Genomic DNA, 23,735 nt, shown 5'->3' with positions numbered 1-23,735 from the left:
GCTTGCTTCAGCAACACATGTACTAATATTGGAATGATAATGGGAAAATTAAATTGGCCCCTGCTCTAAAGGATGGCACGCACATTCGTAAAGCATTCACTATTTTTGGCACATGACAGGACAGAAACTTTCTTAATTTGCAAGGCTTTATTTTTTTAATACATCTTTTTTAATGAAGATTGAAATTGTATGTTCATACATATTACACGACAACACAATACATTTTGAGCCAAATTCAACACTAATGCCTCAGGCGCCTTTTACTTGTGAGTCCTATTGACTGAATGAACAGCCCTGTCGCCTTCAATTTCTTGGCTTGCACTTTTAGAAGTGGCACGCGTCTTTTGATTTTTTTTATCCTATTTCACCAAACTCAGTATTATCACTTTCCCCCTTGTTGTGCACTCCAGCGTAAACTGCTTTAAGGTGCTATTTGCAAACATCGCTCTGAACTACAGCTTTACTTGCTTCTAGGCCTTAATCTTTAATTGGAGCGGAGCGTTGTACTCCGGATTTGGCTGCTTTTAGTTTGAAAGTTACAGAAATCAAAAAAGAAATCAACAAACAGTTTCATTGTGAAATACCATTGTCACAATGTGCTGCAGTGCATGAAAACTTAAAATGAATGGTAGGGAGAGGAAGAGGAAGAGTGAGAGGGAAAGGGAGGTTTGTGGGGGGGAGAAAGAGTGAGGGCGGGAAGGAGGGAGGGTAGGAGGGAGGGGGAGTGAGAGAGACTGAGAGAGCGAAAAACAAAGAAAATATGATATTTGGGGGCTATGTGTTTGCATGGAAAAGATTTTAGGCTTTAAATTAAGTGGAAAGGGGCTCATTGGCTGGTATCTCAGCTTGTTGATGCTTTGTTGAGTTGCTTGGAACATGCAAGGAAGAAGACCTGAAGCACTCCCGACCAGGTTGCATGTCTCTACGTTACTGAAATCCCACAGACCTCCTCCCTGTGCCACAACGTTCTGGGCACTGAGCTCTGCAGTTGTTCCCCACAAGTCGCCAAGCGCCCCAGATTTACTTTCTCAGATTGGCTAGTTACTGCTACCCTAACTCGACCACTATATTTTCCCCAGATACTTGCTATTGTGGAGTAAGCAGGGCTAAGACAGAGGGAGAGGGGGTGTGCCTATGCAAATCATCTGCCAGGATCATCCCTGGGACGTCATTCCATCTCACCAGCTGACACCTGGGCAGCAGCAGGTAATTTGGAGAACAGAAATATTCGGACAGGCCACAAAGCAAAGACTGGGCCGTTGATTGAGGATCCCTTTAGCCATGTCTCCCTAAGTTACCGAGGTCCAGAAAAACTCCACCCTCAGCTCTCATAGAGAGGTCCTTGGCCGATCGTGGCCGATCAGGGCAGTGAAGGGTCAGGGGTGACTGCACACTGCCTCACCTTTTCACTGCTTTCTACAGCGGTAATGCTTTTGCAGAAGCGGCCTGTACAAGTGATTTTGTTCTGCGCTGTGGGAAAGTGACATTTATCCACTGACATTAACCAAACTACTTGCGCTGTTCAACGCACATACATGCAGAGAAATAATGTTATGTTTTTTGGGGAAGGTCTAGAGTGTCCTGCTGATTATTTATTAAGCTGTACTCTGCTCTTGCTTTTACATAGAGTCTTCGCAGCCCAGGAATGTTTAAGGCATACTGTATGTCCCTCCCTTACAATGAAAACTCTGTTGAAAACACAGAGGTACATAGGAATGGATCTGTTAAGAAATGAAACAAAAAGCCTGGAAAAATGTCAAAACGGGTAGGATTTGGACTTACAATTAACGGACTCACAGTCAGATGTGCTATCCCTTGATCCACTGACTCCCTTTCCTTTGTGTAATCCTTTTGCTCTCACTAGGGTTTTCCAAAGTGGCTTTCATATAAAAGATCGTAGACCAGCATTTTGTGGCGCACATGCCTCATATCCCATTGCTCTTGATAAACTCACATCATCTCCCACCAATACAAGCTGTAAAAGATTTTCAGGGCTTAGCCAAGCAAACTAGACGTGGGTCGAAGGTTGAGCAATCCTTAAATCAGCAGCAAAGTTAACATTGAAATTAGCCTCAGAATCTCTTAAAGGATGGTCCAACATCTGATGCTTGCAGCGCGCGATGGGGCAGCCTGGGTGCTGACACCTTAAACCATCTCCTGTTGTTGCCTTGTCCTTGATCCAGCCATGGGCCCACATACACTCAGAGGTACAGAGTGTTTCTCATGTCTATGCGTCTGCTGTGATGCTCTCACGCGTGCCTCACCCAGCCATCGTGATGGGGAGGGGGTGTCAATTTGCAAGCATCCTGGAGCATGAATCTTTTTATCTTTAAATATAATTGGCATTAAACCAAACCATTTAGGACCAGATCAGTACAGCAGCAAAGAATGCTGGTGTATTGCTGTTTGCCTCTTAATTTCATACCATCCAACATCTAAGTTGTGTTTGGTCAAACGTTTGCCATATCAAATGTCCTTATGTCAAAGGGCAGAAAGTCCAGAGGTCCTAATCAATGGTTTGGTTGGCTCTCCCTTTGCGCTTGCCTTAAGGCGTCAGCACCAGAGGCTGCCCGATTGCGCCCTGCAAGCAATCAATGTTGGCCCATCCTTTAAGAGATTCTGAGGCTGATTTCAATGTTATTTTTGCTGCTGATTTAAGGATTGCTCAACCTTTGACCCACGTCTAGTTTTCTTGGCTATGCACTTGACATCTTTTACAGCTTGTATTGGTGGGAGATGATGTGAGTTTATCGGGAGCAACGGGATATGAGGCATGTGGGCCATAAAAAACAGGTCTTGGATTTTTTTTTTATAAGAAAGCCTCTTTAAGTAAGGAACTTTGGAAAACCCTGCTGAGAGCAAAAGGATTACACAAAAGGTAAGGGGGTCAGTGGGTCAAGGGATGGCACATCTGACGGTGAGTCAGTTTATTGTAAGTCCAAATTCTACCTGTTTCAACATTTTTCCAGGTGTTTGTTTAATTTCTTAACAGGTCCATTCCTATGTGCCTCAGCAACACATGTACTAATATTGGAATGATAATGGGAAAATGGAATTGGTTCCTGCTCTAAAGGATGACACGCACATTTTTAAAGCATTCACTATTGTTGGCACATGACAGGACAGAAACTTTCTTAATTTGCAAGTCTTTATTTTTTAATACATCTTTTTTACTGAAGATTGAAATTGTATGTTCATGCATATTACACGACAACACAATACATTTTGCGCCAAATTCAACACTAATGCCTCTGAAGCCTTTTACTTGTGAGTCCTATTCACTGAATAAACAGCCCAGTCCCCTTCAATTTCTTGACTTGTACTTTTAGAAGTGGCGCGCTTCTTTTGTTTTTCGATCCCATTCTACCAAACTCAGTATTATCTCTTTCCCCCTTGTTGTGCACTCCAGCGTAAACTGCTTCAAGCTGCTATTTGCAAACATCGCTCTGAACTACAGCTTTACTTGCTTCTAGGCCTTAATCTTTAATTGGAGCTGTGCATTGTACTCCGGATTTGGCTGCTTTTAGTTGGTTGATTTCTTTTTTGATTTCTGTAACTTTCAAACAGTTTCATTGTGAAATACCATTGTCACAATGTGCTGCAGTGCATGAAAACTTAAAATGAATGGAAGGGAGAAGAGGAAGAGTGAGAGGGAGAGGGAGCGGGGCGGGGGAAAAAGAGAGAGGGCAGGAGGGAGGGAGGGAGGTAGAGAGAGATAAAGAGAGAGAAAACAAAGAAAATATGGTATTTGGGGACTATGTGTTTGCATGGAAAAGAGTTTAGGCTTTAAATCAAGTGGAAAGTGGCTCTGTGGCTGGTATCTCAGTCTGTTGATGCTTTGTTGAGTTGCTTGGAGCATGCAAGGAAGGAGACGTGAAGCACTCCCGACCAGGTTGCATGTCTCCAAGTTACTGATATCCCACAGACCTCCTCCCTGTGCCACAAAGTTCTGGGCACTGAGCTCTGCAGTTGTTCCCCACAAGTCGCGAAGCGCCCCAGATTTACTTTCTCAGAGTGGCTAGTTACTGATACCCCACCTTGACCACTGTATTTTCCCTAGATACTTGCTACTGTGGAGTAAAGCAGGGCTAAGAGAGAGGGAGAGGGGATGTGCCTATGCATATCACCTGCCAGGATCCTGCCTGGTACGTCATTCCATCTCACCAGCTGACATCTGGGCTGCGGCAGGTAATTTGGAGAACAGACATATACGGACAGGCCACAAAGCAAATGCTGGGCTGTTGATTGAGGATCCCTTTAGCCATGTCTCCCTAAGTTACCGAGCTCCAGAAAAATTCCACCCTTAGCTCTCATAGAGAGGTCCTTGGCCGATCGTGGCCGATCAGGGCAGTGAAGGGTCGGGGGTGACTGTACACTGCCTCACCTTTTCACTGCTTTCTACACTGGTAATGCTTTTGCAGAAGTGGCCTGTACAAGTGATTCTGTTCTGCGCTGTGTGAAAGTGACATTTATCCACTGACATTAACCAAACTACTTGCGCTGCTCAACTCACATACATGCAGAGAAATCATTTTATGTTTTTTGGGGAAGGTATAGAGGGTCCTGCTGATGATTTATTAAGCTGTCTGCTACTCTTTCTTTTACATAGAGTCTTCGCAGCCCAGGAATGTTTAAGGCATACGGTATGTCCCTCGCTTACAATGAAAACAGAGGTACATAGGAATGGGTCTGTTAAGAGATTAAACAAAAAGCCTGGGAAATGTCGAAACTGGTAGTATTTGTACTTACAATAAACAGACTCGCAGTCAAATGTGCTATCGGTTGACCCACTGACCCCCTTACCTTTTGTGTAATACTTTTGCTCTCAGTAGGGTTGTCCAAACTTCCCTTCTTAAAGCGGCTTTCTTATAAAAAATCCTAGAACTGCTTTTTGTGGCACACATGCCTCATATCCCGTTGCTCTTGATAAACTCACATCATCTCCCACCAGTACAAGCTGTAAAAGATTTCCAGGGCTTATCCAAGCAAACTAGATTTGGGTCGAAGGTTGACCAATCCTAAAATCAGCAGCAAAGTTAACATTGAAATCAGCCTCAGAATCTCCTAAAGGATGGTCCAACATTTGTTGCTTACAGGGATAAATTGGACAGCCTCTGGAACTGGCGCCATACGCCACCTCCTGTTCTGCCTTGTCCTTGATACAGCCATGGGCCCACATACACTCAGAGGTACAGAGTTGTTCTCATGTCTATGGGTCTATTGTGATGTTCTCAGGCTTGCATCACCCAGCCATTGTGATGGGGAGGGGGTTGGTGTCATTTTGCAAGCACCCTGGAGCATGAATCTTTAAATATAATTGGCATTAAACCAACCCCTTTAGGACCAGATCAATACAGCAGCAAAGAATGCTTATTCACTGTTGTTTGCCTCTTCATTTCATACCACCCGATATCTAAATGGTGTTTTGACTTTCTGCCCTCTGACATAAGGACATTTGGTATGGCAAACCTTTGACTGGAGGTCCTAATCAATGGTTTGATTGACTCTCCCTTTGCGCTTGCTTCAGCAACACATGTACTAATATTGGAATGATAATGGGAAAATTAAATTGGCCCCTGCTCTAAAGGATGGCACGCACATTCGTAAAGCATTCACTATTTTTGGCACATGACAGGACAGAAACTTTATTAATTTGCAAGGCTTTATTTTTTTAATACATCTTTTTTAATGAAGATTGAAATTGTATGTTCATACATATTACACGACAACACAATACATTTTGAGCCAAATTCAACACTAATGCCTCCGGAGCCTTTTACTTGTGAGTCCTATTGACTGAATGAACAGCCCCGTCGCCTTCAATTTCTTGGCTTGCACTTTTCGAAGTGGCACGCGTCTTTTGATTTTTTTTATCCCATTTTACCAGACTCAGTATTATCACTTTCCCCCTTGTTGTGCACTCCAGCGTAAACTGCTTTAAGGTGCTATTTGCAAACATCGCTCTGAACTACAGCTTTACTTGCTTCTAGGCCTTAATCTTTAATTGGAGCGGAGCGTTGTACTCCGGATTTGGCTGCTTTTAGTTTGAAAGTTACAGAAATCAAAAAAGAAATCAACAAACAGTTTCATTGTGAAATACCATTGTCACAATGTGCTGCAGTGCATGAAAACTTAAAATGAATGGTAGGGAGAGGAAGAGGAAGAGTGAGAGGGAAAGGGAGGTTTGTGGGGGGGAGAAAGAGTGAGGGCGGGAAGGAGGGAGGGTAGGAGGGAGGGGGAGTGAGAGAGACTGAGAGAGCGAAAACAAAGAAAATATGATATTTGGGGGCTATGTGTTTGCATGGAAAAGATTTTAGGCTTTAAATCAAGTGGAAAGGGGCTCATTGGCTGGTATCTCAGCTTTTTGATGCTTTGTTGAGTTGCTTGGAACATGCAAGGAAGAAGACCTGAAGCACTCCCGACCAGGTTGCATGTCTCTACGTTACTGAAATCCCACAGACCTCCTCCCTGTGCCACAACGTTCTGGGCACTGAGCTCTGCAGTTGTTCCCCACAAGTCGCCAAGCGCCCCAGATTTACTTTCTCAGATTGGCTAGTTACTGCTACCCTAACTCGACCACTATATTTTCCCCAGATACTTGCTATTGTGGAGTAAGCAGGGCTAAGACAGAGGGAGAGGGGGTGTGCCTATGCAAATTATCTGCCAGGATCATCCCTGGGACGTCATTCCATCTCACCAGCTGACACCTGGGCAGCAGCAGGTAATTTGGAGAACAGAAATATTCGGACAGGCCACAAAGCAAAGGCTGGGCCGTTGATTGAGGATCCCTTTAGCCATGTCTCCCTAAGTTACCGAGGTCCAGAAAAACTCCACCCTCAGCTCTCATAGAGAGGTCCTTGGCCGATCGTGGCCGATCAGGGCAGTGAAGGGTCAGGGGTGACTGCACACTGCCTCACCTTTTCACTGCTTTCTACAGCGGTAATGCTTTTGCAGAAGCGGCCTGTACAAGTGATTTTGTTCTGCGCTGTGGGAAAGTGACATTTATCCACTGACATTAACCAAACTACTTGCGCTGTTCAACGCACATACATGCAGAGAAATAATGTTATGTTTTTTGGGGAAGGTCTAGAGTGTCCTGCTGATTATTTATTAAGCTGTACTCTACTCTTGCTTTTACATAGAGTCTTCGCAGCCCAGGAATGTTTAAGGCATACTGTATGTCCCTCCCTTACAATGAAAACTCTGTTGAAAACACAGAGGTACATAGGAATGGATCTGTTAAGAAATGAAACAAAAAGCCTGGAAAAATGTCGAAACGGGTAGGATTTGGACTTACAATTAACGGACTCACAGTCAGATGTGCTATCCCTTGATCCACTGACTCCCTTTCCTTTGTGTAATCCTTTTGCTCTCACTAGGGTTTTCCAAAGTGGCTTTCATATAAAAGATCCTAGACCAGCATTTTGTGGCGCACATGCCTCATATCCCATTGCTCTTGATAAACTCACATCATCTCCCACCAATACAAGCTGTAAAAGATTTTCAGGGTTTAGCCAAGCAAACTAGACGTGGGTCGAAGGTTGAGCAATCCTTAAATCAGCAGCAAAGTTAACATTGAAATTAGCCTCAGAATCTCTTAAAGGATGGTCCAAAATCTGATGCTTGCAGCGCGCGATGGGGCAGCCTGGGTGCTGACACCTTAAACCATCTCCTGTTGTTGCCTTGTCCTTGATCCAGCCATGGGCCCACATACACTCAGAGGTACAGAGTGTTTCTCATGTCTATGCGTCTGCTGCGATGCTCTCACGCGTGCCTCACCCAGCCATCGTGATGGGGAGGGGGTGTCAATTTGCAAGCATCCTGGAGCATGAATCTTTTTATCTTTAAATATAATTGGCATTAAACCAAACCATTTAGGACCAGATCAGTACAGCAGCAAAGAATGCTGGTGTATTGCTGTTTGCCTCTTAATTTCATACCATCCAACATCTAAATTGTGTTTGGTCAAACGTTTGCCATATCAAATGTCCTTATGTCAAAGGGCAGAAAGTCCAGAGGTCCTAATCAATGGTTTGGTTGGCTCTCCCTTTGCGCTTGCCTTAAGGCGTCAGCACCAGAGGCTGCCCGATTGCGCCCTGCAAGCAATCAATGTTGGCCCATCCTTTAAGAGATTCTGAGGCTGATTTCAATGTTATTTTTGCTGCTGATTTAAGGATTGCTCAACCTTTGACCCACGTCTAGTTTTCTTGGCTATGCACTTGACATCTTTTACAGCTTGTATTGGTGGGAGATGATGTGAGTTTATCGGGAGCAACGGGATATGAGGCATGTGGGCCATAAAAAACAGGTCTTGGATTTTTTTTATAAGAAAGCCTCTTTAAGTAAGGAACTTTGGAAAACCCTGCTGAGAGCAAAAGGATTACACAAAAGGTAAGGGGGTCAGTGGGTCAAGGGATGGCACAACTGACGGTGAGTCAGTTTATTGTAATCCAAATTCTACCTGTTTCAACATTTTTCCAGGTGTTTGTTTAATTTCTTAACAGATCCATTCCTATGTGCCTCAGCAACACATGTACTAATATTGGAATGATAATGGGAAAATGGAATTGGTTCCTGCTCTAAAGGATGACACGCACATTTTTAAAGCATTCACTATTGTTGGCACATGACAGGACAGAAACTTTCTTAATTTGCAAGTCTTTATTTTTTAATACATCTTTTTTAATGAAGATTGAAATTGTATGTTCATGCATATTACACGACAACACAATAGATTTTGCGCCAAATTCAACACTAATGCCTCTGAAGCCTTTTACTTGTGAGTCCTATTGACTGAATAAACAGCCCCGTCCCCTTCAATTTCTTGACTTGTACTTTTAGAAGTGGCACGCTTCTTTTGTTTTTTATCCCATTCTACCAAACTCAGTATTATCTCTTTCCCCCTTGTTGTGCACTCCAGCGTAAACTGCTTCAAGGTGCTATTTGCAAACATCTCTCTGAACTACAGCTTTACTTGCTTCTAGGCCTTAATCTTTAATTGGAACTGAGCATTGTATTCCGGATTTGGCTGCTTTTAGTTGGTTGATTTCTTTTTTGATTTCTGTAACTTTCAAACAGTTTCATTGTGAAATACCATTGTCACAATGTGCTGCAGTGCATGAAAACTTAAAATGAATGGAAGGGAGAAGAGGAAGAGTGAGAGGGAGAGGGAGCGGGGCGGGGGAAAAAGAGAGAGGGCAGGAGGGAGGGAGGGAGGTAGAGAGAGATAAAGAGAGAGAAAACAAAGAAAATATGGTATTTGGGGACTATGTGTTTGCATGGAAAAGAGTTTAGGCTTTAAATCAAGTGGAAAGTGGCTCTGTGGCTGGTATCTCAGTCTGTTGATGCTTTGTTGAGTTGCTTGGAGCATGCAAGGAAGGAGACCTGAAGCACTCCCAACCAGGTTGCATGTCTCCAAGTTACTGATATCCCACAGACCTCCTCCCTGTGCCACAAAGTTCTGGGCACTGAGCTCTGCAGTTGTTCCCCACAAGTCGCGAAGCGCCCCAGATTTACTTTCTCAGAGTGGCTAGTTACTGATACCCCACCTTGACCACTGTATTTTCCCTAGATACTTGCTACTGTGGAGTAAAGCAGGGCTAAGAGAGAGGGAGAGGGGATGTGCCTATGCATATCACCTGCCAGGATCCTGCCTGGTACGTCATTCCATCTCACCAGCTGACATCTGGGCTGCGGCAGGTAATTTGGAGAACAGACATATACGGACAGGCCACAAAGCAAATGCTGGGCTGTTGATTGAGGATCCCTTTAGCCATGTCTCCCTAAGTTACCGAGCTCCAGAAAAATTCCACCCTTAGCTCTCATAGAGAGGTCCTTGGCCGATCGTGGCCGATCAGGGCAGTGAAGGGTCGGGGGTGACTGTACACTGCCTCACCTTTTCACTGCTTTCTACACTGGTAATGCTTTTGCAGAAGTGGCCTGTACAAGTGATTCTGTTCTGCGCTGTGTGAAAGTGACATTTATCCACTGACATTAACCAAACTACTTGCGCTGCTCAACTCACATACATGCAGAGAAATCATTTTATGTTTTTTGGGGAAGGTATAGAGGGTCCTGCTGATGATTTATTAAGCTGTCTGCTACTCTTTCTTTTACATAGAGTCTTCGCAGCCCAGGAATGTTTAAGGCATACGGTATGTCCCTCGCTTACAATGAAAACAGAGGTACATAGGAATGGGTCTGTTAAGAGATTAAACAAAAAGCCTGGGAAATGTCGAAACTGGTAGTATTTGTACTTACAATAAACAGACTCGCAGTCAAATGTGCTATCGGTTGACCCACTGACCCCCTTACCTTTTGTGTAATACTTTTGCTCTCAGTAGGGTTGTCCAAACTTCCCTTCTTAAAGCGGCTTTCTTATAAAAAATCCTAGAACTGCTTTTTGTGGCACACATGCCTCATATCCCGTTGCTCTTGATAAACTCACATCATCTCCCACCAGTACAAGCTGTAAAAGATTTCCAGGGCTTATCCAAGCAAACTAGATTTGGGTCGAAGGTTGACCAATCCTAAAATCAGCAGCAAAGTTAACATTGAAATCAGCCTCAGAATCTCCTAAAGGATGGTCCAACATTTGTTGCTTACAGGGATAAATTGGACAGCCTCTGGAACTGGCGCCATACGCCACCTCCTGTTCTGCCTTGTCCTTGATACAGCCATGGGCCCACATACACTCAGAGGTACAGAGTTGTTCTCATGTCTATGGGTCTATTGTGATGTTCTCAGGCTTGCATCACCCAGCCATTGTGATGGGGAGGGGGTTGGTGTCATTTTGCAAGCACCCTGGAGCATGAATCTTTAAATATAATTGGCATTAAACCAACCCCTTTAGGACCAGATCAATACAGCAGCAAAGAATGCTTATTCACTGTTGTTTGCCTCTTCATTTCATACCACCCGATATCTAAATGGTGTTTTGACTTTCTGCCCTCTGACATAAGGACATTTGGTATGGCAAACCTTTGACTGGAGGTCCTAATCAATGGTTTGATTGACTCTCCCTTTGCGCTTGCTTCAGCAACACATGTACTAATATTGGAATGATAATGGGAAAATTAAATTGGCCCCTGCTCTAAAGGATGGCACGCACATTCGTAAAGCATTCACTATTTTTGGCACATGACAGGACAGAAACTTTATTAATTTGCAAGGCTTTATTTTTTTAATACATCTTTTTTAATGAAGATTGAAATTGTATGTTCATACATATTACACGACAACACAATACATTTTGAGCCAAATTCAACACTAATGCCTCCGGAGCCTTTTACTTGTGAGTCCTATTGACTGAATGAACAGCCCCGTCGCCTTCAATTTCTTGGCTTGCACTTTTCGAAGTGGCACGCGTCTTTTGATTTTTTTTATCCCATTTTACCAGACTCAGTATTATCACTTTCCCCCTTGTTGTGCACTCCAGCGTAAACTGCTTTAAGGTGCTATTTGCAAACATCGCTCTGAACTACAGCTTTACTTGCTTCTAGGCCTTAATCTTTAATTGGAGCGGAGCGTTGTACTCCGGATTTGGCTGCTTTTAGTTTGAAAGTTACAGAAATCAAAAAAGAAATCAACAAACAGTTTCATTGTGAAATACCATTGTCACAATGTGCTGCAGTGCATGAAAACTTAAAATGAATGGTAGGGAGAGGAAGAGGAAGAGTGAGAGGGAAAGGGAGGTTTGTGGGGGGGAGAAAGAGTGAGGGCGGGAAGGAGGGAGGGTAGGAGGGAGGGGGAGTGAGAGAGACTGAGAGAGAGAAAACAAAGAAAATATGATATTTGGGGGCTATGTGTTTGCATGGAAAAGATTTTAGGCTTTAAATCAAGTGGAAAGGGGCTCATTGGCTGGTATCTCAGCTTTTTGATGCTTTGTTGAGTTGCTTGGAACATGCAAGGAAGAAGACCTGAAGCACTCCCGACCAGGTTGCATGTCTCTACGTTACTGAAATCCCACAGACCTCCTCCCTGTGCCACAACGTTCTGGGCACTGAGCTCTGCAGTTGTTCCCCACAAGTCGCCAAGCGCCCCAGATTTACTTTCTCAGATTGGCTAGTTACTGCTACCCTAACTCGACCACTATATTTTCCCCAGATACTTGCTATTGTGGAGTAAGCAGGGCTAAGACAGAGGGAGAGGGGGTGTGCCTATGCAAATTATCTGCCAGGATCATCCCTGGGACGTCATTCCATCTCACCAGCTGACACCTGGGCAGCAGCAGGTAATTTGGAGAACAGAAATATTCGGACAGGCCACAAAGCAAAGGCTGGGCCGTTGATTGAGGATCCCTTTAGCCATGTCTCCCTAAGTTACCGAGGTCCAGAAAAACTCCACACTCAGCTCTCATAGAGAGGTCCTTGGCCGATCGTGGCCGATCAGGGCAGTGAAGGGTCAGGGGTGACTGCACACTGCCTCACCTTTTCACTGCTTTCTACAGCGGTAATGCTTTTGCAGAAGCGGCCTGTACAAGTGATTTTGTTCTGCGCTGTGGGAAAGTGACATTTATCCACTGACATTAACCAAACTACTTGCGCTGTTCAACGCACATACATGCAGAGAAATAATGTTATGTTTTTTGGGGAAGGTCTAGAGTGTCCTGCTGATTATTTATTAAGCTGTACTCTACTCTTGCTTTTACATAGAGTCTTCGCAGCCCAGGAATGTTTAAGGCATACTGTATGTCCCTCCCTTACAATGAAAACTCTGTTGAAAACACAGAGGTACATAGGAATGGATCTGTTAAGAAATGAAACAAAAAGCCTGGAAAAATGTCGAAACGGGTAGGATTTGGACTTACAATTAACGGACTCACAGTCAGATGTGCTATCCCTTGATCCACTGACTCCCTTTCCTTTGTGTAATCCTTTTGCTCTCACTAGGGTTTTCCAAAGTGGCTTTCATATAAAAGATCCTAGACCAGCATTTTGTGGCGCACATGCCTCATATCCCATTGCTCTTGATAAACTCACATCATCTCCCACCAATACAAGCTGTAAAAGATTTTCAGGGTTTAGCCAAGCAAACTAGACGTGGGTCGAAGGTTGAGCAATCCTTAAATCAGCAGCAAAGTTAACATTGAAATTAGCCTCAGAATCTCTTAAAGGATGGTCCAACATCTGATGCTTGCAGCGCGCGATGGGGCAGCCTGGGTGCTGACACCTTAAACCATCTCCTGTTGTTGCCTTGTCCTTGATCCAGCCATGGGCCCACATACACTCAGAGGTACAGAGTGTTTCTCATGTCTATGCGTCTGCTGCGATGCTCTCACGCGTGCCTCACCCAGCCATCGTGATGGGGAGGGGGTGTCAATTTGCAAGCATCCTGGAGCATGAATCTTTTTATCTTTAAATATAATTGGCATTAAACCAAACCATTTAGGACCAGATCAGTACAGCAGCAAAGAATGCTGGTGTATTGCTGTTTGCCTCTTAATTTCATACCATCCAACATCTAAGTTGTGTTTGGTCAAACGTTTGCCATATCAAATGTCCTTATGTCAAAGGGCAGAAAGTCCAGAGGTCCTAATCAATGGTTTGGTTGGCTCTCCCTTTGCGCTTGCCTTAAGGCGTCAGCACCAGAGGCTGCCCGATTGCGCCCTGCAAGCAATCAATGTTGGCCCATCCTTTAAGAGATTCTGAGGCTGATTTCAATGTTATTTTTGCTGCTGATTTAAGGATTGCTCAACCTTTGACCCACGTCTAGTTTTCTTGGCTATGCACTTGACATCTTTTACAGCTTGTATTGGTGGGAGATGATGTGAGTTTATCGGGAGCAACGGGATATGAGGCATGTGGGCCATAAAAAACAGGTCTTGGATTTTTTTTTTATAAGAAAGCCTCTTTAAGTAAGGAACTTTGGAAAACCCTGCTGAGAGCAAAAGGATTACACAAAAGGTAAGGGGGTCAGTGGGTCAAGGGATGGCACATCTGACGGTGAGTCAGTTTATTGTAAGTCCAAATTCTACCTGTTTCAACATTTTTCCAGGTGTTTGTTTAATTTCTTAACAGGTCCATTCCTATGTGCCTCAGCAACACATGTACTAATATTGGAATGATAATGGGAAAATGGAATTGGTTCCTGCTCTAAAGGATGACACGCACATTTTTAAAGCATTCACTATTGTTGGCACATGACAGGACAGAAACTTTCTTAATTTGCAAGTCTTTATTTTTTAATACATCTTTTTTACTGAAGATTGAAATTGTATGTTCATGCATATTACACGACAACACAATACATTTTGCGCCAAATTCAACACTAATGCCTCTGAAGCCTTTTACTTGTGAGTCCTATTCACTGAATAAACAGCCCAGTCCCCTTCAATTTCTTGACTTGTACTTTTAGAAGTGGCGCGCTTCTTTTGTTTTTCGATCCCATTCTACCAAACTCAGTATTATCTCTTTCCCCCTTGTTGTGCACTCCAGCGTAAACTGCTTCAAGCTGCTATTTGCAAACATCGCTCTGAACTACAGCTTTACTTGCTTCTAGGCCTTAATCTTTAATTGGAGCTGAGCATTGTACTCCGGATTTGGCTGCTTTTAGTTGGTTGATTTCTTTTTTGATTTCTGTAACTTTCAAACAGTTTCATTGTGAAATACCATTGTCACAATGTGCTGCAGTGCATGAAAACTTAAAATGAATGGAAGGGAGAAGAGGAAGAGTGAGAGGGAGAGGGAGCGGGGCGGGGGAAAAAGAGAGAGGGCAGGAGGGAGGGAGGGAGGTAGAGAGAGATAAAGAGAGAGAAAACAAAGAAAATATGGTATTTGGGGACTATGTGTTTGCATGGAAAAGAGTTTAGGCTTTAAATCAAGTGGAAAGTGGCTCTGTGGCTGGTATCTCAGTCTGTTGATGCTTTGTTGAGTTGCTTGGAGCATGCAAGGAAGGAGACGTGAAGCACTCCCGACCAGGTTGCATGTCTCCAAGTTACTGATATCCCACAGACCTCCTCCCTGTGCCACAAAGTTCTGGGCACTGAGCTCTGCAGTTGTTCCCCACAAGTCGCGAAGCGCCCCAGATTTACTTTCTCAGAGTGGCTAGTTACTGATACCCCACCTTGACCACTGTATTTTCCCTAGATACTTGCTACTGTGGAGTAAAGCAGGGCTAAGAGAGAGGGAGAGGGGATGTGCCTATGCATATCACCTGCCAGGATCCTGCCTGGTACGTCATTCCATCTCACCAGCTGACATCTGGGCTGCGGCAGGTAATTTGGAGAACAGACATATACGGACAGGCCACAAAGCAAATGCTGGGCTGTTGATTGAGGATCCCTTTAGCCATGTCTCCCTAAGTTACCGAGCTCCAGAAAAATTCCACCCTTAGCTCTCATAGAGAGGTCCTTGGCCGATCGTGGCCGATCAGGGCAGTGAAGGGTCGGGGGTGACTGTACACTGCCTCACCTTTTCACTGCTTTCTACACTGGTAATGCTTTTGCAGAAGTGGCCTGTACAAGTGATTCTGTTCTGCGCTGTGTGAAAGTGACATTTATCCACTGACATTAACCAAACTACTTGCGCTGCTCAACTCACATACATGCAGAGAAATCATTTTATGTTTTTTGGGGAAGGTATAGAGGGTCCTGCTGATGATTTATTAAGCTGTCTGCTACTCTTTCTTTTACATAGAGTCTTCGCAGCCCAGGAATGTTTAAGGCATACGGTATGTCCCTCGCTTACAATGAAAACAGAGGTACATAGGAATGGGTCTGTTAAGAGATTAAACAAAAAGCCTGGGAAATGTCGAAACTGGTAGTATTTGTACTTACAATAAACAGACTCGCAGTCAAATGTGCTATCGGTTGACCCACTGACCCCCTTACCTTTTGTGTAATACTTTTGCTCTCAGTAGGGTTGTCCAAACTTCCCTTCTTAAAGCGGCTTTCTTATAAAAAATCCTAGAACTGCTTTTTGTGGCACACATGCCTCATATCCCGTTGCTCTTGATAAACTCACATCATCTCCCACCAGTACAAGCTGTAAAAGATTTCCAGGGCTTATCCAAGCAAACTAGATTTGGGTCGAAGGTTGACCAATCCTAAAATCAGCAGCAAAGTTAACATTGAAATCAGCCTCAGAATCTCCTAAAGGATGGTCCAACATTTGTTGCTTACAGGGATAAATTGGACAGCCTCTGGAACTGGCGCCATAAGCCACCTCCTGTTCTGCCTTGTCCTTGATACAGCCATGGGCCCACATACACTCAGAGGTACAGAGTTGTTCTCATGTCTATGGGTCTATTGTGATGTTCTCAGGCTTGCATCACCCAGCCATTGTGATGGGGAGGGGGTTGGTGTCATTTTGCAAGCACCCTGGAGCATGAATCTTTAAATATAATTGGCATTAAACCAACCCCTTTAGGACCAGATCAATACAGCAGCAAAGAATGCTTATTCACTGTTGTTTGCCTCTTCATTTCATACCACCCGATATCTAAATGGTGTTTTGACTTTCTGCCCTCTGACATAAGGACATTTGGTATGGCAAACCTTTGACTGGAGGTCCTAATCAATGGTTTGATTGACTCTCCCTTTGCGCTTGCTTCAGCAACACATGTACTAATATTGGAATGATAATGGGAAAATTAAATTGGCCCCTGCTCTAAAGGATGGCACGCACATTCGTAAAGCATTCACTATTTTTGGCACATGACAGGACAGAAACTTTATTAATTTGCAAGGCTTTATTTTTTTAATACATCTTTTTTAATGAAGATTGAAATTGTATGTTCATACATATTACACGACAACACAATACATTTTGAGCCAAATTCAACACTAATGCCTCCGGAGCCTTTTACTTGTGAGTCCTATTGACTGAATGAACAGCCCCGTCGCCTTCAATTTCTTGGCTTGCACTTTTCGAAGTGGCACGCGTCTTTTGATTTTTTTTATCCCATTTTACCAGACTCAGTATTATCACTTTCCCCCTTGTTGTGCACTCCAGCGTAAACTGCTTTAAGGTGCTATTTGCAAACATCGCTCTGAACTACAGCTTTACTTGCTTCTAGGCCTTAATCTTTAATTGGAGCGGAGCGTTGTACTCCGGATTTGGCTGCTTTTAGTTTGAAAGTTACAGAAATCAAAAAAGAAATCAACAAACAGTTTCATTGTGAAATACCATTGTCACAATGTGCTGCAGTGCATGAAAACTTAAAATGAATGGTAGGGAGAGGAAGAGGAAGAGTGAGAGGGAAAGGGAGGTTTGTGGGGGGGAGAAAGAGTGAGGGCGGGAAGGAGGGAGAGTAGGAGGGAGGGGGAGTGAGAGAGACTGAGAGAGCGAAAACAAAGAAAATATGATATTTGGGGGCTATGTGTTTGCATGGAAAAGATTTTAGGCTTTAAATCAAGTGGAAAGGGGCTCATTCGCTGGTATCTCAGCTTTTTGATGCTTTGTTGAGTTGCTTGGAACATGCAAGGAAGAAGACCTGAAGCACTCCCGACCAGGTTGCATGTCTCTACGTTACTGAAATCCCACAGACCTCCTCCCTGTGCCACAACGTTCTGGGCACTGAGCTCTGCAGTTGTTCCCCACAAGTCGCCAAGCGCCCCAGATTTACTTTCTCAGATTGGCTAGTTACTGCTACCCTAACTCGACCACTATATTTTCCCCAGATACTTGCTATTGTGGAGTAAGCAGGGCTAAGACAGAGGGAGAGGGGGTGTGCCTATGCAAATTATCTGCCAGGATCATCCCTGGGACGTCATTCCATCTCACCAGCTGACACCTGGGCAGCAGCAGGTAATTTGGAGAACAGAAATATTCGGACAGGCCACAAAGCAAAGGCTGGGCCGTTGATTGAGGATCCCTTTAGCCATGTCTCCCTAAGTTACCGAGGTCCAGAAAAACTCCACACTCAGCTCTCATAGAGAGGTCCTTGGCCGATCGTGGCCGATCAGGGCAGTGAAGGGTCAGGGGTGACTGCACACTGCCTCACCTTTTCACTGCTTTCTACAGCGGTAATGCTTTTGCAGAAGCGGCCTGTACAAGTGATTTTGTTCTGCGCTGTGGGAAAGTGACATTTATCCACTGACATTAACCAAACTACTTGCGCTGTTCAACGCACATACATGCAGAGAAATAATGTTATGTTTTTTGGGGAAGGTCTAGAGTGTCCTGCTGATTATTTATTAAGCTGTACTCTACTCTTGCTTTTACATAGAGTCTTCGCAGCCCAGGAATGTTTAAGGCATACTGTATGTCCCTCCCTTACAATGAAAACTCTGTTGAAAACACAGAGGTACATAGGAATGGATCTGTTAAGAAATGAAACAAAAAGCCTGGAAAAATGTCGAAACGGGTAGGATTTGGACTTACAATTAACGGACTCACAGTCAGATGTGCTATCCCTTGATCCACTGACTCCCTTTCCTTTGTGTAATCCTTTTGCTCTCACTAGGGTTTTCCAAAGTGGCTTTCATATAAAAGATCCTAGACCAGCATTTTGTGGCGCACATGCCTCATATCCCATTGCTCTTGATAAACTCACATCATCTCCCACCAATACAAGCTGTAAAAGATTTTCAGGGTTTAGCCAAGCAAACTAGACGTGGGTCGAAGGTTGAGCAATCCTTAAATCAGCAGCAAAGTTAACATTGAAATTAGCCTCAGAATCTCTTAAAGGATGGTCCAACATCTGATGCTTGCAGCGCGCGATGGGGCAGCCTGGGTGCTGACACCTTAAACCATCTCCTGTTGTTGCCTTGTCCTTGATCCAGCCATGGGCCCACATACACTCAGAGGTACAGAGTGTTTCTCATGTCTATGCGTCTGCTGCGATGCTCTCACGCGTGCCTCACCCAGCCATCGTGATGGGGAGGGGGTGTCAATTTGCAAGCATCCTGGAGCATGAATCTTTTTATCTTTAAATATAATTGGCATTAAACCAAACCATTTAGGACCAGATCAGTACAGCAGCAAAGAATGCTGGTGTATTGCTGTTTGCCTCTTAATTTCATACCATCCAACATCTAAATTGTGTTTGGTCAAACGTTTGCCATATCAAATGTCCTTATGTCAAAGGGCAGAAAGTCCAGAGGTCCTAATCAATGGTTTGGTTGGCTCTCCCTTTGCGCTTGCCTTAAGGCGTCAGCACCAGAGGCTGCCCGATTGCGCCCTGCAAGCAATCAATGTTGGCCCATCCTTTAAGAGATTCTGAGGCTGATTTCAATGTTATTTTTGCTGCTGATTTAAGGATTGCTCAACCTTTGACCCACGTCTAGTTTTCTTGGCTATGCACTTGACATCTTTTACAGCTTGTATTGGTGGGAGATGATGTGAGTTTATCGGGAGCAACGGGATATGAGGCATGTGGGCCATAAAAAACAGGTCTTGGATTTTTTTTTTATAAGAAAGCCTCTTTAAGTAAGGAACTTTGGAAAACCCTGCTGAGAGCAAAAGGATTACACAAAAGGTAAGGGGGTCAGTGGGTCAAGGGATGGCACATCTGACGGTGAGTCAGTTTATTGTAAGTCCAAATTCTACCTGTTTCAACATTTTTCCAGGTGTTTGTTTAATTTCTTAACAGGTCCATTCCTATGTGCCTCAGCAACACATGTACTAATATTGGAATGATAATGGGAAAATGGAATTGGTTCCTGCTCTAAAGGATGACACGCATATTTTTAAAGCATTCACTATTGTTGGCACATGACAGGACAGAAACTTTCTTAATTTGCAAGTCTTTATTTTTTAATACATCTTTTTTAATGAAGATTGAAATTGTATGTTCATGCATATTACACGACAACACAATACATTTTGCGCCAAATTCAACACTAATGCCTCTGAAGCCTTTTACTTGTGAGTCCTATTGACTGAATAAACAGCCCAGTCCCCTTCAATTTCTTGACTTGTACTTTTAGAAGTGGCGCGCTTCTTTTGTTTTTCGATCCCATTCTACCAAACTCAGTATTATCTCTTTCCCCCTTGTTGTGCACTCCAGCGTAAACTGCTTCAAGCTGCTATTTACAAACATCGCTCTGAACTACAGCTTTACTTGCTTCTAGGCCTTAATCTTTAATTGGAGCTGAGCATTGTACTCCGGATTTGGCTGCTTTTAGTTGGTTGATTTCTTTTTTGATTTCTGTAACTTTCAAACAGTTTCATTGTGAAATACCATTGTCACAATGTGCTGCAGTGCATGAAAACTTAAAATGAATGGAAGGGAGAAGAGGAAGAGTGAGAGGGAGAGGGAGCGGGGCGGGGGAAAAAGAGAGAGGGCAGGAGGGAGGGAGGTAGAGAGAGATAAAGAGAGAGAAAACAAAGAAAATATGGTATTTGGGGACTATGTGTTTGCATGGAAAAGAGTTTAGGCTTTAAATCAAGTGGAAAGTGGCTCTGTGGCTAGTATCTCAGTCTGTTGATGCTTTGTTGAGTTGCTTGGAGCATGCAAGGAAGGAGACCTGAAGCACTCCCAACCAGGTTGCATGTCTCCAAGTTACTGATATCCCACAGACCTCCTCCCTGTGCCACAAAGTTCTGGGCACTGAGCTCTGCAGTTGTTCCCCACAAGTCGCGTAGCGCCCCAGATTTACTTTCTCAGAGTGGCTAGTTACTGATACCCCACCTCGACCACTGTATTTTCCCTAGATACTTGCTACTGTGGAGTAAGCAGGGCTAAGAGAGAGGGAGAGGGGATGTGCCTATGCAAATCACCTGCCAGGATCCTGCCTGGTACGTCATTCCATCTCACCAGCTGACATCTGGGCTGCGGCAGGTAATTTGGAGAACAGACATATACGGACAGGCCACAAAGCAAATGCTGGGCTGTTGATTGAGGATCCCTTTAGCCATGTCTCCCTAAGTTACCGAGCACCAGACAATTTCCACCCTTAGCTCTCATAGAGAGGTCCTTGGCCGATCGTGGCCGATCAGGGCAGTGAAGGGTCGGGGGTGACTGTACACTGCCTTACCTTTTCACTGCTTTCTACACTGGTAATGCTTTTGCAGAAGTGGCCTGTACAAGTGATTCTGTTCTGCGCTGTGTGAAAGTGACATTTATCCACTGACATTAACCAAACTACTTGCGCTGCTCAACTCACATACATGCAGAGAAATCATTTTATGTTTTTTGGGGAAGGTATAGAGGGTCCTGCTGATGATTTATTAAGCTGTCTGCTACTCTTTCTTTTACATAGAGTCTTCGCAGCCCAGGAATGTTTAAGGCATACGGTATGTCCCTCGCTTACAATGAAAACAGAGGTACATAGGAATGGGTCTGTTAAGAGATTAAACAAAAAGCCTGGGAAATGTCGAAACTGGTAGTATTTGTACTTACAATAAACTGACTCACAGTCAAATGTGCTATCGGTTGACCCACTGACCCCCTTACCTTTTGTGTAATACTTTTGCTCTCAGTAGGGTTGTCCAAACTTCCTTCTTAAAGCGGCTTTCTTATAAAAAATCCTAGAACTGCTTTTTGTGGCTCACATGCCTCATATCCCGTTGCTCTTGATAAACTCACATCATCTCCCACCAGTACAAGCTGTAAAAGATTTCCAGGGCTTATCCAAGCAAACTAGATTTGGGTCGAAGGTTGACCAATCCTAAAATCAGCAGCAAAGTTAACATTGAAATCAGCCTCAGAATCTCTTAAAGGATGGTCCAACATTTGTTGCTTACAGGGATCAATTGGACAGCCTCTGGAACTGGCGCCATAAGCCACCTCCTGTTCTGCCTTGTCCTTGATACAGCCATGGGCCCACATACACTCAGAGGTACAGAGTTGTTCTCATGTCTATGGGTCTATTGTGATGTTCTCAGGCTTGCATCACCCAGCCATTGTGATGGGGAGGGGGTTGGTGTCATTTTGCAAGCACCCTGGAGCATGAATCTTTAAATATAATTGGCATTAAACCAACCCCTTTAGGACCAGATCAATACAGCAGCAAAGAATGCTTATTCACTGTTGTTTGCCTCTTCATTTCATACCACCCGATATCTAAATGGTGTTTTGACTTTCTGCCCTATGACATAAGGACATTTGGGATGGCAAACCTTTGACTGGAGGTCCAAATCAATGGTTTGATTGACTCTCCCTTTGCGCTTGCTTCAGCAACACATGTACTAATATTGGAATGATAATGGGAAAATTAAATTGGCCCCTGCTCTAAAGGATGGCACGCACATTCGTAAAGCATTCACTATTTTTGGCACATGACAGGACAGAAACTTTCTTAATTTGCAAGGCTTTATTTTTTTAATACATCTTTTTTAATGAAGATTGAAATTGTATGTTCATACATATTACACGACAACACAATACATTTTGAGCCAAATTCAACACTAATGCCTCCGGAGCCTTTTACTTGTGAGTCCTATTGACTGAATGAACAGCCCCGTCGCCTTCAATTTCTTTGCTTGCACTTTTAGAAGTCGCACGCGTCTTTTGATTTTTTTTATCCCATTTTACCAGACTCAGTATTATCACTTTCCCCCTTGTTGTGCACTCCAGCGTAAACTGCTTTAAGGTGCTATTTGCAAACATCGCTCTGAACTACAGCTTTACTTGCTTCTAGGCCTTAATCTTTAATTGGAGCGGAGCGTTGTACTCCGGATTTGGCTGCTTTTAGTTTGAAAGTTACAGAAATCAAAAAAGAAATCAACAAACAGTTTCATTGTGAAATACCATTGTCACAATGTGCTGCAGTGCATGAAAACTTAAAATGAATGGTAGGGAGAGGAAGAGGAAGAGTGAGAGGGAAAGGGAGGTTTGTGGAGGGGAGAAAGAGTGAGGGCGGGAAGGAGGGAGGGTAGGAGGGAGGGGGAGTGAGAGAGACTGAGAGAGAGAAAACAAAGAAAATATGATATTTGGGGGCTATGTGTTTGCATGGAAAAGATTTTAGGCTTTAAATCAAGTGGAAAGGGGCTCATTGGCTGGTATCTCAGCCTGTTGATGCTTTGTTGAGTTGCTTGGAACATGCAAGGAAGAAGACCTGAAGCACTCCCGACCAGGTTGCATGTCTCTACGTTACTGAAATCCCACAGACCTCCTCCCTGTGCCACAACTTTCTGGGCACTGAGCTCTGCAGTTGTTCCCCACAAGTCGCCAAGCGCCCCAGATTTACTTTCTCAGATTGGCTAGTTACTGCTACCCTAACTCGACCACTATATTTTCCCCAGATACTTGCTATTGTGGAGTAAGCAGGGCTAAGACAGAGGGAGAGGGGGTGTGCCTATGCAAATCATCTGCCAGGATCATCCCTGGGACGTCATTCCATCTCACCAGCTGACACCTGGGCAGCAGCAGGTAATTTGGAGAACAGAAATATTCGGACAGGCCACAAAGCAAAGGCTGGGCCGTTGATTGAGGATCCCTTTAGCCATGTCTCCCTAAGTTACCGAGGTCCAGAAAAACTCCACACTCAGCTCTCATAGAGAGGTCCTTGGCCGATCGTGGCCGATCAGGGCAGTGAAGGGTCAGGGGTGACTGCACACTGCCTCACCTTTTCACTGCTTTCTACAGCGGTAATGCTTTTGCAGAAGCGGCCTGTACAAGTGATTTTGTTCTGCGCTGTGGGAAAGTGACATTTATCCACTGACATTAACCAAACTACTTGCGCTGTTCAACGCACATACATGCAGAGAAATAATGTTATGTTTTTTGGGGAAGGTCTAGAGTGTCCTGCTGATTATTTATTAAGCTGTACTCTGCTCTTGCTTTTACATAGAGTCTTCGCAGCCCAGGAATGTTTAAGGCATACTGTATGTCCCTCCCTTACAATGAAA

General features: G+C 44.0%; 5 non-coding genes across 5 annotated transcripts; all 5 read left to right on the top strand.

The window, feature by feature from the left end:
- Positions 1-107, top strand: LOC138570573 (U6 spliceosomal RNA). The gene has a single exon (XR_011303613.1). It is a non-coding gene; the product is annotated as a U6 spliceosomal RNA (small nuclear RNA).
- Positions 108-5,516: 5,409 nt separating this feature from the next.
- Positions 5,517-5,623, top strand: LOC138570572 (U6 spliceosomal RNA). Its single transcript, XR_011303612.1, has one exon. It is a non-coding gene; the product is annotated as a U6 spliceosomal RNA (small nuclear RNA).
- A 5,404-nt stretch (positions 5,624-11,027) lies between these two features.
- On the top strand, positions 11,028-11,134 carry LOC138570571 (U6 spliceosomal RNA). The gene has a single exon (XR_011303611.1). It is a non-coding gene; the product is annotated as a U6 spliceosomal RNA (small nuclear RNA).
- A 5,408-nt stretch (positions 11,135-16,542) lies between these two features.
- On the top strand, positions 16,543-16,649 carry LOC138570569 (U6 spliceosomal RNA). Its single transcript, XR_011303609.1, has one exon. It is a non-coding gene; the product is annotated as a U6 spliceosomal RNA (small nuclear RNA).
- A 5,402-nt stretch (positions 16,650-22,051) lies between these two features.
- On the top strand, positions 22,052-22,158 carry LOC138570568 (U6 spliceosomal RNA). Its single transcript, XR_011303608.1, has one exon. It is a non-coding gene; the product is annotated as a U6 spliceosomal RNA (small nuclear RNA).
- Positions 22,159-23,735: the final 1,577 nt, after the last annotated feature.

This window comes from Ambystoma mexicanum, chromosome 2q (assembly GCF_040938575.1).
Source record: "Ambystoma mexicanum isolate Mex_15411 chromosome 2q, UKY_AmexF1_1, whole genome shotgun sequence".
NCBI classification, from domain to species: Eukaryota; Metazoa; Chordata; class Amphibia; order Caudata; family Ambystomatidae; genus Ambystoma; species Ambystoma mexicanum.
This window is presented reverse-complemented; position numbering and strand designations above follow the sequence as displayed.